A 10,528-nucleotide genomic window follows, 5' to 3' on the forward strand; every position below is an offset into this window, starting at 1 on the left:
GAATGACACTCGATGGAGATCAAAAGGTAAATGATGTGATGTGTTGCTCAGGCCCAAATACTCCACTGCATCTCAGTAGATTGATTAAATGTCAACACTTCAAAGAGAAACTCTAACACGCAAATGATTTTTGTCTGTAATTATTGCATAACCTTTGCATCACAACACCATATTTCAGAATTAAAAGTTGCCAAAATTACTTTTCATAGTAACTTTAATAAGTCATTGAAAACCCAATGAAACCAAAAATTAAGTCTAGCTTTTAGCTTAATTTTGATCAGTTTCTTAAAAAACAGTTCAACTCATTCCTTAGTAAAATACTTCAAGCTGTTTCACATTTGTAGATTTAGGTTTATAGTAAGCAGTATAGTTTTCACCATTGTGGGATGTTGGTTTGAGTCGTACTCACAGTGGACTTCTAAAACCTGTGTTGTCTCTTCATGGGTGGCAGTTAGGGCCACGTGGTCCACTCTACAAGTGTAGGCCATACCGTCATCATGCCGGTTCACCTGGAGCTGCAGGGAACTCTTCACTGTGAAGGTCTTGCCGCTGGCATTCACCTCTTTGGCACCTAAAAGAGCCAATAAGAACAGCATAACAAAGATGAAACATGTTTGTCATGTGTTTCAGAGTTTCACATAAATTACAGTCAAAGTTACAGTGAGAACTTGAAGTATTGTGAAACACAGGGGTTCAGAAAGATGCACCACTCTTTTTTAAGACTTTATCTTTCAGTAGAAAACTTTAGTTGTGTGAAGACAGAGTTGAGTTGCATTCATTATTTCCACCCACTGACGCACATCACTGTGTTTGGAATGCTCTTGAATCCTGCCTCTATCTTTCCTCACATCCAAAACTGGATAAAACTGGTAAAAGTAAAACTTGAAATCTTATCTGACTCTCTCAAAGTCAAAAATATTGATCCAGTTCTTGTTTTTTTTTTTGCATTTAACTGAGCTGAATTCACATGGCAAATAAAACACAAGTTACTTTTTGTAATTGCGGCAGGTTCATTTCATCAGTTTACAAAGTAAATCCTCACTGAATGTTAATTAATTTAGCCTACATTTTCTTCTATAGAATTAGGGTTGATGTATAGCGTTGCACATGAGCCATTTATCAGAATAAAATTGCTGTCCTTACTCCCCTCTGAAAACTCCATTAGTTGAACAACAGATTGTGTTTTGTTTTGTTTGCTTCAGTGTGTTAATGGCTTCTGCGTTTACAGGCTTATTCTGCACACACCGCTGTCTAGTAGCACTTACAATACAAATCCAGGGCAATTAATCCACTGCATCTCAATGAGCTTAACAAATACTACAATTTCTCATCAAAAGGATATTATTGAATCTTTAAGAGTGTAAATTACTATTTTACTTTTATCAAACCGTTGTTGAAACAAATGTGAGGACAACACAAAAATATAATTTTATCCAACAGCAGAATGTAAATGAGAATGTAAAATCCAGCACACTCTTTACATTGAATCACCATATTAAACACTCTTAGAAGAAACAGTTCTATCGAATTTAAAAGGGTTCTATAACTCGCATAAAATTTGGAACCTCTAGAAGTTTCCATATGCAGTCAAAGATCTACATAGAACCTTCCAAAACACAGGATCAAAACATTTTAGGGATGTTTTCTTTACACCAGGATGCATAAAATACCTCATTTACATCAGAATTTAATTTACTTTAAAATCTTTAAAATGTAATTTCAACTGTGTGGTTCCTGAAACACAAAGGAAAAAAGGAACAAATTAGTGCACCATGCAAATCATGTTTTGTTGAGTGAGTTTGTAGATTCAACGATAGAATCACAAACGACTTCACTCCTTCCAAAACCTTCAGACTCCGGTCCAATCGTAAGGTACGAATCCACACAGTTTTCGCCTATACGAATCATTTTATTCTTTCTCTCTTTCCATTTGCTCCCCCTCACTTTCTCTGCTCCCTGAATCACTCCTGCTATCACTGCCAAGCTGTCAATCAGCTTCCTCTGGGGGTGTCGCCACCCGCTCAGGAGCATCTGAGCATGCAGAAGATATCATTTAGAAACCTGAACACACACGCGCACACTCACACATATATATATATATGCAGAGAGGAAGGTACAGTTCTATGGTATTCTTCCTCTTGGGATGCTTATGGGATGCAGTCAAGAGGTTGGGGGTAAATTTTTATTCCAGATATACAACAAACAAACAAACAGACGGTTAGTCTGTTCACAAGAGCGTTCAGATGAAGAACACTTTGTATGGCTGCGAACGGAGCGAGAAAACTTTCATTTGAGAGTAGACAAACACTCTCAGCAATTAGTTGTGGAAGTGGAAAGTCTGTTCCACCCCATGGTTAGATCCTGTGAAGATTCCCAGCATGCCTTAGAAGTTTCTTTAGATCAACTCCAGCGCACGATACAGTTGGAACAACTCAGTAGCAAGTGGTGGTCTTCTGAAATGAAGAGGAATAGTCCCTTTGCTGTGTTTGGGATTTTTAGTAAATTCACCTTCCAGTTATTTTTAATAATTATGCGGTTTCCTAGATGAAAGCTTATGGGACCCCATTTACTTTAAACTATCATCAAGCAAACAATATTATAACAGTCTATTTTGATCAGTATAATTCAATTTAAAGTACTTTACTGGCATGACTGTGTTTATAAAATCTGATCTTTTTTTTTACCTATTATTAATAGTCACTTTATTTTTATTAACAGGCAAACATAACTGGCACATAGGTGCACCTTAAATTTACCTGAGCTGCTTGTTCGCTAAAAATATCTCCCTCACAGTTTCCAGTTTAAGGTTATTATTTTGTTCATTTCCACCATTTTGACCCATTTCGATTTGCAGACCAATTGTGAAAATGATAGACAGCCATTATTGCATTGACAGGATAATCACCCAATCACACACCTTCTCTCACGTGACTTTTCCCCTTAATTTTGCCATCCCCCCTCACACTCATGCAACACTTTAGGATCTCAACGAAATGAGAACATCATCTGCTTTCTACTGATTTGATTGCCTAAATCTATTATGCCCATTCCCCTACATCATCTATTTATTCATCTACTCATCCATTCATTCAACAATCCTTCCATCCTGGAGAAAAAAAAACAGCATAACGAGGGTTCGGCAATGTCTACTTCTATTGTCCCTCTCAGTAAGTTAGTGAGTGAGTGAGAGGGGAGAGATTTGCCAGCAGACAGAATTGAAATTAAGGTCAGCATGTTTTACATTAATATTTATGAAAGCAAACCAGTAATAGAAACATTATCACAGACACACACTCACCAGTGCACACACACACAAGCTCTCATTTAATGCACACAACAACGTTAAAACTGTATCTAATCTTCATTACACACACATCAGCACGTGTAATTACATACATAGTTGGATGCAATTTAACGTGACTCAATTTAATGTGAAATATTGCTAATTTTCGGATTTGAGGCTGAGCGTTGCTCGCCTTCTGGAACCGGAATGCTTTCCTGGAACTCTGAGATAGCTACGGCATATGGTGAGCCCAGAGAGCAGCCGAGAACAGGAAAGAATAAAACGTGGGGTGAGATTAGCATTTCATTTCAGCTGTGAGCAGTTCTGAATTCAAATGCTGTTTTCCACCTAAAAGGAGGTATTTAGAACAACAGGAGGCACAAAGGTGTGCAGCTCATCTCCGCCGCCTCTACCCCATTTTGCAAGCCCATTAGCGAGAGCGCAAGAGTGATATAAAAAGAAAGAATGAAAAAGATAGAGAAAGAGGGGGAGAGAGAGCAAAAGCATTCTTTATCCGATCACCGTGAACTACTCTCAGGCTAAACACAGTGGTCATTCCTAGTGGATGGAGGGATATTTATGTGTGTATTTGACTGAAGTTGGCTGTCAGCTGTGTGTTTGCATGATGAGTGCTTAAATTCAAGGCAGTGGTTTTGAATTTCCTCACAAAAATTGTCAGTTTGTGTTTATTTATGCGGCATAATCTTCTGCCTGTGGTGAGAGACTCAGGAGTTTCTCCACACGTGAGTGGAGCTCTGCAGCGAGCAACTGAACGCCCATCTCATCTATCTACCGCTAATCCTAATGTCCCAGAGACATGAGAAACGATAACGACAACATTATTTCAACAAACACCCCCCAATCCCCAAGCAGGATCACTATAAATATCAGTTACTCATACCGCACGGCCCTCCGCCATGGCTCACTGTTCAAATATCTTTCATAAATGGTCAGTGTGGGTGTCAATGTAAAAGCTCCTTCTGGTGCCGTGCAATTTTATCTCTCTAATCCACACAAACAGTCTCCCTGCTGGCAGTTCTTTCACTAGGGTCAAATACGCTAGACTAAGATGGGATTTGTTGATGCGATTGTCTGAGCCTGGTTGGAATTAATGATTCTGTTCTGACACACACACACACACACACACACACACTGTCTGGCTGCTAACACACACACACACACACACACACACACACACACACAAACACATTGTCTGACTGCTAACAGTGCGATGATATCACCTCCTCTAGGACGCAACTGCACATTCACAGGATAAGCCGTTTTATCAGTGTTACTATGGACTCGCCACAGGTGGCAGAGACACACTGGTAGGCACAAGCCATGCCCACACCAGGTTTTGCCCCGCCCACAATAATCTGTTAACAGCTTGGGGTGTGTTTCCAAAATCCATTGTTATCCAACTGTTGTCGCCATTCTGTTGTTACTGAAAGTTCGATGATTCTGCGGTTCCCGAAACCATACTTACAAAGAATATTTGCAAACAGCATCGCAAATTTGTGTGGTTGGAGCTACAGCTCTTGACTTGGAGTGTCGTTTCCGGAAAGCATCGTTAGCCAGCTGTGGTCAAAATTCTGATGTTACTAACATAGTTCAACGATTCTGCATTTCCCAAAACCATAGTATCGAAGAATATTTGCACACAGCATCGCAAATTTGTGTGGTTGGAACTACAGCTCTCATCTTGGGGTGTGTTTCCCAAAAGCATTATTAGCCAACTATGGTTGCAAGTTCCTTCATTACTAACATAGTTCAACGAATAAGTGCTTCCTGAAACCATAGTTCCCAAAAACATTTGCAAACTTGTGTGTTTGGAACTATAGCTCTCGACTTGGAGTGTTGTTTCCCAAAAGCATTGTTAGCCAACTATGGTCAAAATTCTGACGTTACTAACATAGTTCAACGATTTTGCATTTCCCGAAACCATATTTTCAAAGAATATTTGCAAACAGCATTGCTGACTTGTGTGGTTGGAACTACAGCTGTGTGTTTCCCAAAAGCATTGCTAGCCAAATAAGGTTGCAAGTTCCTTCTTTACTAACATAGTTCAAGGAATCAGTGTTTCCTGAAACCATAGATCCAGCGAACATTCGCAAACAGCATTACAAAGCTGTGCAGCTCTTGATGTGAGGTGCATTTCCAAAAAGCATTGTTAGCCAACTATGGTTGCAAGTTAGTAACATTACTTACATGTAGTTCAACAATTCTGTTTCCTGAAACCATAGTTCCAAAGAACATTCGCAAACTTGTGTGTTTGGAACTATAGCCCTCAACTTGGGGTGTGATTCCCAAAAGCATTGTTAGCCAACTATGGTTACAAGTTCTTTCATTACTAACATAGTTCAACGAATCAGTGTTTCCTGAAACCAAAATTCCAGCGAACATTCGCAAACAGCATTACAAAGTTGTGCAGTTGGAACTACAGCTCTTGACTTGAGGTGCATTATCCAAAAGCATTGTTAGCCAACTATAGTCGCAAGTTAGTAACGTTAGTTCAATGATTCTGTGTTTCCTGAAACTATAGTTCCAAAGAACATTCACAAACTTGTGTGTTGGAAATGCAGCTCTTGACTTGGAGTGTTGATTCTCAAATACATTGTTAGCCAACTATGGTCGAAATTCTAATGTTACTAACATAGTTCAATGATTCTGTGTTTCCTGATACTATAGTTCCAATGACGAAGGTGTGACCATGTTATTACGGTTTCGAGAAACAGTCATGATTAGTCTGTTAATTTCTTCAATGATGCATTGCACTACGCTGGTTAAACAACGAACAGCACTGCCGTTCAAGAAATGCACCCCTGACCAGTAATTAAAGGGTTAGTTCACCCAAAAATGAAAATTCTGTCATTAATTACTCACCCTCATGTCGTTTCAAACCCCTAAGACCTTCGTTCATCTTCGGAACACAAATTAAGACCATTTCAGTTGCGTTGCTGTCTATGCAGGGTTAGACAGCTCTCAGATTCCATCAAAAATATCTTAATTTGTGTTCCGAAGATGAACGAAGGTCTTAGTGGTTTGAAACGACATGAGGGTGAGTAATTAATGACAGAATTTTCATTTTTGGGTGAACTATCCCTTTAAAGCTCCGCCCAAAAATCAATCAAAAGCACAGTAATCTGATATTTTTAGGGCAGGATTGATGCCATCTCTGACCTTGTAATGAACCTTGTCCTAATCTCCATTAGTAAAACTGACCAACCGCCACATTTCAAACCATTTTCCAGTCTGGTACATATTGACAATAACTTCACGGTCACCCTGCATCCTATCTTGAAGTGTCTGATGTAGGCCATGTTGTGTTGATCAAATACTTCTAACAAGACAGACTTTACCATCTGAATGACCTCTCTTTCTTCACACGTTAGAGATTATCCAGCTCGTGCGCCGCTGTGAAGTTGGACTCTGATTCCCGGCCCCCGCAGCCAGGATGAAAGAAGAAGCTTAAACAGCGAGGAGCGCTGCGTGTTCAGACTCAGCGGCCGTCGTCGCTCTCCCTGCCTATCATAAGCAGTGCTAAGAACTTCTCTCTCTCTTGTTCGGCTTTGAGCTTTTATCTAGGCACCTGGGCATTTGTTTTCACCAGCCAGGACTAAGCAGATGTTTTGTGTGCAACTTGGTTGTAGCTTGTAGGCACTGACCACTGTGAAAAACAGCCAAAGAGAGTTATATGAATGTAGTTTCAATTAGATGTACATTTTCTGAAGGTTTCTGAGTGGTTGTTCGCTAGGGTGTTCTGTTGGTTGCCAGGCTGTTGCTATGTGGTTGTTAAGGCAAGACACCCCAGGTAAACTGGGTAAAAAATTTAACAAATAGATATCACCACGATTTCCCAGCTGATTTTTTACATTAATTGCAAACATATTTTCAAGGGTTTTCACCATGTTTTTAAGAAAAAAAAATGGGTAACACTTTACTGGAAGGGGTGTGCATAAGACTGACATGACACCTTCATAATCATGACATGACACATGTCATGAATATGAAGGAGGTTTTATGCATGTTTATGACAACTGTCATTAAGTGTCATTCGCTCAGTTGTCATTTTTAATGCAAATATGACATTATTTGACCTAACCCTAACCTAACCCTACCCCTACCCTTACCCCTAACCATAGCCCATAACAAAGACATCTCAAACAATGTCATCTTTGCATTAAAAATTACATAACTGAGCGAATGACACTTAATGACAGTTGTCATAAACATGCATAAAAAACCTTCATATTCATGACATGTGTCATGTCATGATTATGAAGGTGTCATGTCAGTCTTATGCACACCCCTTCAAGTAAAGTGTAACCAAAAAATGTTATAATATCAGATGAATGATATGAACAAACCCTTCCATGAAAACCTTATAGACTAAATATAATACAGACTAAAACTGTAACGTTTTGTATATGTAAATGCTTCTGAAATGAAGATTTCGGGTTTAGTGCATTCTGAGAAAATGCCTTTAAAGATATGTAATGTAATTGAAATCTACAGATGCAAATAGATAAAGTGCAATAAAATAAACAAAAGTGTATTTTGGATGTTGACTAGTTGACCAGTGCATGAAAATACCTTTATTGCCTTAAGAAGTGGATATTAGTTCATTGTTTTGTGGCTGCTTGTGTGCTTTATTGTGTGTACATATGATGAAACCGCAAGATAAATCATCATTACATGTTGCCTTACTCTGCCATTTTGTATTCGAACAGCGAGATGGAATGAAAGAAAGAGTTTTTAGCAGAACCCCCGGAGGAAAAAGAGGACGACGATCACTCTCTCTTTCATCTGCTCTGGAGATTTTCCTGTCGGCTAATCTGTTACATGTTCTCATAGTTCTCCTTGGGGGAGTTATCCTCCCTGAAGGAGGTCTGTGGATGGATATGCACCCTTATCATCCTGGAGGAGGTAAAAAGAAACATTCCCATAGTTCTATAGGAGCATATTGATATCATCTTACTGCAAAAATAATGGTCTTAATCAGTAATTTTTTAACCCAGTAATAATATCAAAACATCCTTAAAACAAGATTAATTTAGAAGAAAAATTGCATTAGATAAGACTTTTATCTTCAGCTAATTTTTCTTACCCCATGGGCAAATTGGGTTTTATTCTTGTTTTAAGTATAAACATCACAAAAAACTCATCCAACTTTGTTAGATTTATGCTTAAAACAAGAAAAACAAGGGAAAAAAATATATCTTAATTTTTTTTTTTGTATTTTTCTTCTTGCATCTTATTTTAATAAGATTTAGATATTTTTTACTGGAAAGTAAGCAAACAATATTGTAGAATTTTTTTATTTTTTTTGCACAGCATTTGCAAACTCTCTGAGACTTTGGAAAGAGAGAGTGCTGTCAGAGGTTTGGGATGAAGGGCTGATGGAAAATGTCGTTATGGTGCATGTTTTATTCATGCTTCTGCCAAGACACAGGAGGCATTTTAGAATTCAATTTTTAATGACTATTGATTGATTGCACTCAACATGATGTAAGAAAAAGCTGTGGGGGTAAGAAAGATGTTGTGCACACACATTAAATACCTGTACATGTTTACATTCATATATATATATAAAAGTGTGTGTCTGTACTGTATGTTTGTGCGTTTGTATGGGAGAAAGAGAGTATGTGCTTTCCGTACATAAAATGTAATTTTGTGGCAAAAACATGGAAATAACGTGTCGTTTTTATCTTGTTGTGTACTATATTTATTTGCTTGGTCAGCGTCTTTTTGGGTTTTGGTTCTTTTGCCGTTGTAGACTGTAAGGACCTTTGAAATAACTGAAATCATTTGGCGAAGTGCAGGGGAGCAACTGCACATTTTATTCCTGTGATTTCAAAGCTGAATTTTGAGCATAATTACTCCAGTTACACGATCCTTCAGAAATCATTGTATTATTCTGATTTGCTGCTCAAAAAAAAAAAAGTCTGTAAAATGTAAAGTCTGTTTTTATAGAACAGTGTACATGTTTTACTAACTGATTAGAATTTGTTTTGTTTTTAGAAAATAAAATAAGTAAATAAAAATTATATTTATTATTATTATCTTTATGTAACTATATCTTTTGTAACTTTACAAATGTCTTTATCATCACTTTTGAACAATTCAAAGCATCTTTGCTAAATAAAAGTATTAATTTCTATAATTTCTCCACCCACCCCTCCCCCACTTTAAAAAACAAACCAAAAAAAAAACCTCATCTACTTGAATCACACAAGTGACCTATTTTGAATTCAAAACAGCAATTTTCGGCGAAAGGTGGCTAGTTTGTATCCTCATTAACAATCTTCTCAGTTCCTCTTAGATGTAAATCAAACGCCCATTCATAAACATGTCGTGACTTATCTATTTATTTATTTTGAGCAATAGAGATAACATTACTCAGAAATGAACTGATATTAATGTTAATCACTTTGCACTCCTAGGCAACAACATTAAATGTTGAATGACTTCATGACTTACAATACAAAATAATAGGGTAAGCTTACCAATTTCTGTCAGTTCACTTAGACATTGCTGTCCTCATTTTAATGCATTATTTTTCTTTTCTCCTTTGTCTTTTCTGTTTTTTTGCGCTCCAGAACGTTTCCCTCCTTTATTCATTTTGGTCATACAACCACGTCTGTGACAGAATGTGTCGAATGGTGAGCGGCTGACATACTCCGTTTATAATAAATACATTTTTGAACTCATTAAAAATGCTAAAAACCATTAAATAAAATTGTTTCATTACATTATTTTTAACAACTAAGCTTTTGATTATTAATAACGTTTTATTAAAAAGACTTTCATAGAATGATTTCGGCAAAATGGCACCCCCCCCATGTGCGGCGCCCCTATGCACCACATATACTGCATACCCCGTTTTTGTTCCACTTAGAATAGATTAAAGAAATGCAAAACAGAAGGATTTTTACTCAGACTTTTGGACCCACTGTATGTACACACACTACATGGGCTGTGGAAAAGATGGCTGCCAAGATGCGGTCTATGTAATATTTGCAGGTTAGATTAACATGCAATAAACAGATGCACATTTTTACTCCAATGATGAAAATAAGGAGCCGGAGATAGAAAGAGAGCAAGAAAGAGACTGTGAGAGAGAGAGGGGCATGTGAGAATGTGATGATATTGGTTTCCATTACAGCTGTCAATTTCACACACACACACACACACACACACACACACACACACACACACACACACACACACACACAGAGAATCTCG

General features: G+C 37.8%; 1 pseudogene; it reads right to left on the bottom strand.

The window, feature by feature from the left end:
* The window catches only part of LOC107688290 (cell adhesion molecule 2-like), a 512,567-nt pseudogene that overhangs the window by 22,953 nt on the left and 479,086 nt on the right, over positions 1 to 10,528 (bottom strand).

Source organism: Sinocyclocheilus anshuiensis, unplaced genomic scaffold (assembly GCF_001515605.1).
Source record: "Sinocyclocheilus anshuiensis isolate Anshui unplaced genomic scaffold, SAMN03320099.WGS_v1.1 scaffold593, whole genome shotgun sequence".
Taxonomy (NCBI): Eukaryota; Metazoa; Chordata; class Actinopteri; order Cypriniformes; family Cyprinidae; genus Sinocyclocheilus; species Sinocyclocheilus anshuiensis.